This window comes from Thunnus maccoyii, chromosome 21, assembly GCF_910596095.1.
Source record: "Thunnus maccoyii chromosome 21, fThuMac1.1, whole genome shotgun sequence".
Lineage (NCBI taxonomy): Eukaryota > Metazoa > Chordata > Actinopteri > Scombriformes > Scombridae > Thunnus > Thunnus maccoyii.
This window is the reverse complement of record NC_056553.1, coordinates 23,273,235-23,281,572: the sequence shown is the minus strand read 5'-3', so window position 1 is coordinate 23,281,572 and position 8,338 is coordinate 23,273,235. Positions and strand designations below refer to the sequence as shown.

The 8,338-nt window shown below is 45.1% G+C and overlaps 1 pseudogene; it reads left to right on the top strand.

The window, feature by feature from the left end:
- Positions 1-264: 264 nt before the first annotated feature.
- On the top strand, positions 265-2,519 carry LOC121888572 (annotated as a pseudogene).
- Positions 2,520-8,338: the final 5,819 nt, after the last annotated feature.

The following is an 8,338-nucleotide window of genomic DNA, read 5'->3' as shown; positions in this document are numbered from 1 at the left end:
ATTCTCAACCTGGCCTTGCGTTTCGGCGGCAACGGTTTCTATACCTATCATATCCTCTTCGCCTCCCAAGCCGCCGGTCACCTCCAACAGTTCAACCAGGGCATGTACTGGGGAACACTGGACCACGAGCTATACTGCTGAGTTTTCGCAGCTCGCGCTTCTCTGCACTGCGAAACGTGCGGCGCCCCTTCCCATCCCGCCACAGCATGCACCCTCTCCGCCCCCCTGCCCCGTGCCTCGGTAACAGACAAGCGAAGCCCAGCCATGCCACACTACTTGCCATCGGCGGCTCCCCCACCATCCATCACCCCCAAACCTGCCTTAGATCACCCGTCCATCCTCGGCCCCCTCCCCAAAGGCACGGACAGGAGAGGGAGACCTGTCCTCTACCAGGGAGGACGGATGATCTGCAATAACTTCAACGACCTCGGCTGCAGCTCCTCCAGCTGCAAATTCCTCCACACTTGTTCATTCTGCGGGGGAGCCCACGCCAGAGCCGCATGCCCACACAACCCGACAAAGCAACAGCTGTGTAAGCATCTCAATACCCCCGTTAACATCAACGCCCTAGCCACCGCCCTACAAAACCATCCAGACACCCAGTTCGTCAACTTCCTCATTCAGGGCTTTACCTACAGTTTCCATCCGGGTCTGCAGGCCACGCCTGAGTCCACTCACATATGCAACAACTTGCAATCAGCCCTGTCTGAACCCACCACAGTTGACAGACTACTGCAAAAAGAAGTTGATGACGCCTTCATGATTGGCCCTTTCTCCAGCCCCCCTTTCCCGTCTTCCAGAGTCAGCCCAATCGGAGTGGCAACCAGGAAGTACTCTGGGAAAAAGACGCTCATCATCGACCTCTCGTCCCCCCACGGTTCCACTGTTCCAAGCATTAACAGCCTGATTCCCAGCCTGGACTTTTCCATGCAATACGCTACCATAGACCACGCCATTTCCCTCATCCGCCTCGCGGGCCAGGGAGCATGGTTGTCCAAGGCGGACATCACAAGTGCTTTCAAAGTCCTCCCCATCCACCCCGACTACTGGCACCTCTTCGGGGTCTCCTGGAAGGGCGCATACTATTTTGCCGTGCGTCTAACCTTCGGCTGCAAGAGCAGCCCAAAAATTTTCGACTCATTGTCCGAAGCCCTCTGCTGGATTCTTTCCAACAATTATAAACTCCCGTACGTCATCCACCTACTTGACGACTTCCTCACGGTCACGCCACTGTCTTCGCCCCCGTCATACGGTCTCACCACAATGATTTCCGCATTCACTGATCTCGGCGTTCCCCTGTCTCCAGAGAAAACAGAAGGCCCAAGCACATCCTTGGAATTCCTCGGCATCACCCTCAACTCCATTACACTCCAAGCATCTCTGCCTACTGAGAAACTCCACCGCATTTCTCTACTCATTCAAAACTTTCTCATGGCCAACACATGCACCAAACGTCAATTACTCTCTCTGCTGGGCCATTTCAACTACGCCACCCGCATCATCCCTCAGGAATGATCTTTCTTGTCACACCTTCTCTCCATAGCCACCGCCGTCCCATCCATCCACGACCACGTCACGCTAGACAGCGCGTGCAAGATGGAACTAAAAATGTGGCACCAGTTCCTCTCTTCCTGGAACGGCATCTCCTTCTTTTACGACGTCCACATTACAGACGCCAACGACATCCAGCTATACACCGACGCCGCCCCTTCAGTCGGCTTCGGTGGTTACTACGGCGGCAGATGGTTCTCTGCCGAATGGCCACCCGACTTCTCTTCCCTGGCCCCTTCCTCCACCATTTCGGAAATGTACCCGAAATGTCATCGCTGCCATTCTTTGGGGGCATGAATGGTCCAAAAAGACCATCGCCATCCACTCTGACAACAGCGCCGTCGTCGACATCCTCAACAAAGGCCGGTCACACAATCTGGACATCATGCAGTTCGTGCGCAAGCTCACATTGGTTTCAGCCCAGCACCAGTTCATCATCCGAGCACTCCACATTCCAGGCCACAAAAACGCAATCGCTGATTCACTCTCTCGTTTCATGTTTAAGAAATTCAGACAACTAGCTCCAGCCTCCAACCCTCTTCCAACTCCAGTCCCACCATTTTCAGCCACAATCTACAACTGAACCCACAACTGGAACAACTGGTCACCACTTCACGGGACAACATCATCAACAGCGTCACCCCTCGAACACTATCTCCATACCTCACCGGCTGGAATTCCTTCAAAACCTTTCACGTCTCCCACGGACTCCCATTCCCTTCACCGGACATTCTTAACCTCTCCTGCTTCATTACATTCTCCAACACTCAACTCAAGATCAAGTCTTCCACCATACAGACCTACCTCAGTGGAATCAATTTCTTCGTTAAATCGATTCCCGGAGCACCATGCCCAGCCTCGTCCCACTCTCATACCTACATCCATCACGACCCGGATAACATTAAGAAATCCCATTCTCGCCTCTCTGGTTGAAGTCTCTTTGGGGGCCTCGTACAGATGCCAGATCATCGAGACAGTACCCCCACCCTGAGTCTCAACCCCCTGTTCCCACTTACCTCCCCGACGTCGACGCCTCTCCTCCTTTCATCTATCACTCTCATATCCACTGCCTCCTTCCCCTCTTTCCCGCCTGCTCTTCTTTCTCCCCATCCCTCGACCCTCATCCCTTCGACCCCTACCCCCTCATCCCGCATCCCACGACCTCGACCCTCACCCCCGCATCCTCACACCCCTGACCCTCTCCCTTCCCCCATCCATCCTTCCCTCTCCAACCATCCCTCTAACTATCCTTCCTCCTTTTCACCCTGCTCTTCCATCACACTCCCAATAAACCATTAAATCCATATTCTAGAAGGAGTGGTCTTGGTTAGTGAAATGAAGTTTATAGACTTATAAACAAAGTTCGGGAACCAAAGACCACGCCTTGTACGCAACCCATTTCCGCACCACAGGGTATTTAGACACACCATATCCGCTCCTCTCCCCTTTGTCTCAGCTTGCAAGTCCCTCCCACCCGACCTCTCCGCTAACTTTCCTCTCTTCTCTGCTCAAACACAGGAACAGGGGGGCCTCGTACAGATGCCAGATCATCGAGACAGCACCCCCACCCTGAGTCTCATCCCCCTGTTCCCACTTACCTCCCCGACGTCGACGCCTCTCCTCCTTTCATCTATCACTCTCCTATCCACTCCCTCCTTCCCCTCTTTCCCGCCTGCTCTTCTTTCTCCCCATCCCTCGACCCTCATCCCTTCGACCCCTACCCCCTCATCCCGCATCCCACGACCTCGACCCTCACCCCCGCATCGTCACACCCCCGACCCTCTCCCTTCCCCCATCCATCCTTCCCTCTCCAACCATCCCTCTAACTATCCTTCCTCCTTTTCACCCTGCTCTTCCATCACACTCCCAATAAACCATTAAATCCATATTCTAGAAGGAGTGGTCTTGGTTAGTGAAATGATGGTTAGGTGCTGTGCTGGTTTCATTTACTGGAAGCTTTTAGAGTTAGATGTTCCCTGTCAATAACAAATGACTCCAAAAATATCCAAAGAGCAATCTAGTACCACAGACTGTGGTTGGCTCAGTGCTTTTACACAGGAAACAGCACCAGTAAGTAGAATGGGAAGGAGACTGAAAGCCTATTAGCCAGTTGATTGTTAGAACCACAGTAACATCAGGATACATTTAGACAGCAAAGTCTAGATTGGTGTTGGGCTGCTTTCCCTTGAACCCTTTCATACTCTTTTTTTACTCTGAGTGTGAGTATTTGTGTGTCTCTGTGGGCTGTTAAAATTGCAAACTTCTCTGCAGTTTTTCTAATAACCCTATATTCCGCCAAGCTCGATTATGGGAGCTAAAACTCCAGACAGCACCGTGAGATGAGATGAGGGGAGAATGAAAAGAGGGGCAAGAAAGTGTGAGGAAGGGTGAGGAAGAGAGACAGGGGAATGCAAGAAACAAAGAAGAAATCATCCCTTCACAATGACTGGCATTCCTCATTAGTGTCATCATTAGCCTCTGTAGCTTGTCATACTGTTGCTCCTTAACCAGACTCCATTATAGAAAGCCCATCACTGAAACAGCACTCTGAAAAGGACAGTTCACACACAGAAGCCTTCTTGGGTAGACACAAGAGGTTTGGTGGGGGTCTGCTTTGAAAGGATGATTCATTGTAACCAGTGATGGACATGATTGGCTCCATCTGTGTGGTACATAAAGAAACCACAGGATAGTGGATGGTGTACATATAGATACATCCCTCATTGTCATCTTAAGAGGAGGGTGACAGTCTATATGACCTATAAACCTGGAGGTGTATACGATTAGAAATTACCTAGAAATGGAAAATCATACACATTAAAAAAGTATAGTACTAAACAGCATGGAGCACTGTGTGTGTGTGTGTGTGTGTGTGTGTGTGTGTCTGGGTCTGGAAGGAGCAGGGATTGGCTGACAAAGACAAGGCCGGATGTGTCCCAAACAAGATTGAGACCTTGAGAGCACAGCAGAGTATTGAAAAGCCCCATTGCAGTGGTCAATATAAGGGTGAAATGAAAGTGGAAGCTGAGTTTTTACATGCAGTGCCTATGTTACACCACATCTACACAGGAGGCGTAGCATAAGCAGCACATTAGTAGAGCAGCAGCATCACAACAGCTCCATCAATCAATCAATCAATCAATCAATCAATTTTTATTTATATAGCACCAAATCACAACAAAAGTAATTTCAGGGCACTTTTCACATGGAGCAGGTCAAGACCGTACTCTTTAATTTACAGAGACCCAACAATTCCCCCATGAGTAGCACTTGGCGACAGCGGTAAGGAAAAACTCCCCTTTAACGGGTAGAAACCTCAAGCAGAACCCGGCTCTTGGTGGGCGGCCATCTGCTTTGACCGGTTGGGTTGAGAGAGAGAAAGAAAGAGGGAAAGAGGGAAAGGGGGAGGCATTCTAATAACAATCATAACAACAACAACAACAGCAACAGCCAGGGAAGGATGCCAACAGGACTGTGAAGGACCGCGAAGGCTCGGCCTGGAACCCAGGGTTTCCTGCAAGCTTTATCAAAAAGGAAAGTTTTAAGCCTACTCTTAAACATAGAGAGGGTGTCTGCACCCCAGATCGAATCTGGAAGATGGTTCCACAAGAGAGGAGCCTGATAGCTGAAAGCTCTGCCTCCCATTCTACTTTTAAAGACTGTAGGAACCACAAGTAAGCCTGCATTCTGGGAGCGCAGTGTTCTAGTGGGATAATACGGTACTATGAGCTCTTCAAGATATGATGGTGCCTTTCTAAGGTGTTTAGGGCCAAGCCCAATAACTTCAGTTTTATCTGAATGCATCCTGTGTCCACACATGCGTGTGTGTGTGTGTATATATATATATATATATATAGAGAGAGAGAGAGAGAGAGAGAGAGAGAATGGTGTTCGTCAGCCTTGGCATTGATTCTACAAGTCTCTGAACTCTTCTGGAGGGATGAACACCATTCTTCAAAAAGATATTCCCTCATTTGGTGTTTTGATGATGGTGGTGGAGAGCACTATCCAACACCTCAGTCCAAAATCTCCCACAGGTGTTGAATTGGGTTCAGATCTGGTGACTGTGAAGGCCATAACATACGATTCACATCATTTTCATACTCATCAAACCATTCAGTGACCCCTCGTGCCCTATGAATTGGGACATTGTCATCCTGGAAGAAACCACTCCAATCAGGATAGAAATGTTTCATCATAGGATAAAGGTGATGACTCAGAACAAGTGGATCCAAACTTCCAGCAGAATGCCCCCCACTGCATAACAGAGTCACCAGATCCCCTCACTGTAGGGGTCAAGCATTCAGAACTGTACCAGTTTTTCCTTTAATTTGTCACCTATCTGTATATATATATTCTGTCTCCCCAAAAAATCAACTACATTTTTTTTAATTTGCACAATTCTAATATTAAAAAGTGATTAATTTAATAAATGAAACTATATACTTATCATACTTAAAAATCTCAGATAGGTATAATAGCTCATTCTTAGGAATGCAGTGTGAGGTGTGCTGCAGGACTGCATGAAAAATTACATTTTATTCACCATTAGAAACCTGCAGCCCACTATCTATTATTGCATTATACATCCAGGTTGTTAAAGGGTTTTTTTTTTTACAGAAACAACAGTTTAAAGAGGCAACACTAAATGATCTGTATAATATTCCTACAACTGTCTTTTTTGAAACATCAATGTAATATTTATCAAAATACAAAAACATATTGTATTAAAATATTCCTTGTGATGTCTTTTTGTCTCTCAGTACTGAATTCACTCTGATGATAGTAGTATATAATAAATAAATATTTTTTCATGTCCTCAGCATTAAATCTATGATTTATTCTTCTTATGCTATCAATGTTATGAGTGTATGTTTGATTTGTATACTAGTATGTCCTCCTACTTTGGGTGTGGTTTATTACAGTCTGTGCTTCTGTCTCAACGTTTTCCTGATAAAGATGAAGAAATTTGTTTCTCACAGATAATCTCGCTTGTGATGAACTAGTAAAACTTGCACAATGTCATCAGAATATTCATCATTCGTCCAAACGCCCAGATCTGTAAAGGTTACACCCACAGTAACATACATGTATGTTGTGGTATTTGCCACTGAGCTGTTTTCTCACAGTCGGATGGTTTTGTGATGTAAACTCATTTCCTGCCATGTATTTTTTGAATCTTTTAGTTTCTCACATTCAGTTGTGAAAGGATGTGCCCTACCCAGCTTCTGCTTACATTTCACACACAACTGTTTCCAAAGAAGTTTCTATAAGAAATTAGACATATAGTATAGTGTAAATACATTTTCTGATGACTCAGTTGTAGTCAGCTTAAAGTCCCCCCAAAAATGTGTTTTTCCTTATTGTTCCTTCACTTAAATTTTTATGCTACAATGTGCAGTATGATGTAAAGGCAGAGTTTGGCACTAAAAGACTGTTTCATCTGAAACTAGGAGCATGATTTATGACATCACAACTAGTTTGGAGCCAATCGTGGTCCAGTATGCAGCTTATACAAACATGTCATAATTTTTAAAATATCTGTATGAAACAAATATTCATAAAAAAGAACCCACTATTTGTGCTTTGCCGAATAACATATTTGTATTCGGGCCCACTCCTAATATGCATGCCATAATTTATAATATATATCCTACTGTGTGATTATCAGGGTGCAGGCCTCCAAATTTATAATCAAGACTGTAATAATTTTATAAAAACTTTAAAAGGTAAAATGACACCATGGTCAAATTCTTCAAAAATAGAACTTAGGTAGAGTTTTCATTCATAAAGTATTGCATTACCTGTGTGTAATGTGCTTATCTGTATGGTCCAAGTTAAATAAACAAATAACTGAGTAATAAAAACAAGGGAGGGGAGGCAGGTCTAAAGTGGATTCTTTTACTGTGCGTAAGAGTCCTTTTTGAGTAAAATGTTAAAAAATCAAGAAATGTTGTTGACTTCAGGAAGTCAGGACCAAACCTGACAGTCAAAGACTGAAATTGGCAGCAAGCAGAGTTTTGAGTCAAGTGTGAAGATCATTTTGAAATTAGTGCAAAAATGTAAAAAAAAAAAAAATGGTTTCTTTGAAGTCATTAGGGTTTTTTTTTCTCAATCTCCATCTTCTGCATCTTTTTTCTTACCTGATCTGTGTCCTGGGGAACAAACTAGTTTGGAGTTCACTGCAGTCATTGTGCTAAATCATGTCACTGATATGGACAATACTGCTCAGTAATGTCCATCTGACCTTCATACAGAAAGAGCTGGAATCCCATTGTCAAGTCTTTACATTTTGAATGTATGAAATATAATTTTTACTTTTATGAAATAATCTCTGAATTCATTAAAGTGAAATTGTGTCTTTCTTGCTGCTGTGTTTCATGGTGGAATTAAAATGTCACTCTTGTAAGTGTTACTGTGATGACCAACACAGATATGAGGTGAAAGATTAGTGTTACTGTGACAACACACATCTGATAACTTTCATATAGCAGTTTGGCACTGGGCCAGTTGCACAACAACTGTTGTACTTCTGAGAGACTTTTTGATGACAGTTTTTTAGATTCAGATTCAGATCAACTTTATTATCCCAGCCAGGGAAATTCATTTGGTCCAGTGCTCCACACATAAAAGCACCACAGAATCCACAGTAAAAACAACTGCTGCACCTCATGCATTGTTTTATAAAGCCATGCATACACATGATTCTGTTTTATAAATCTCAGTCATTGAGGAACTGGGCACACTTGCCCAAACCTCATTTCCACTCTCACAATGAGCCATAAAT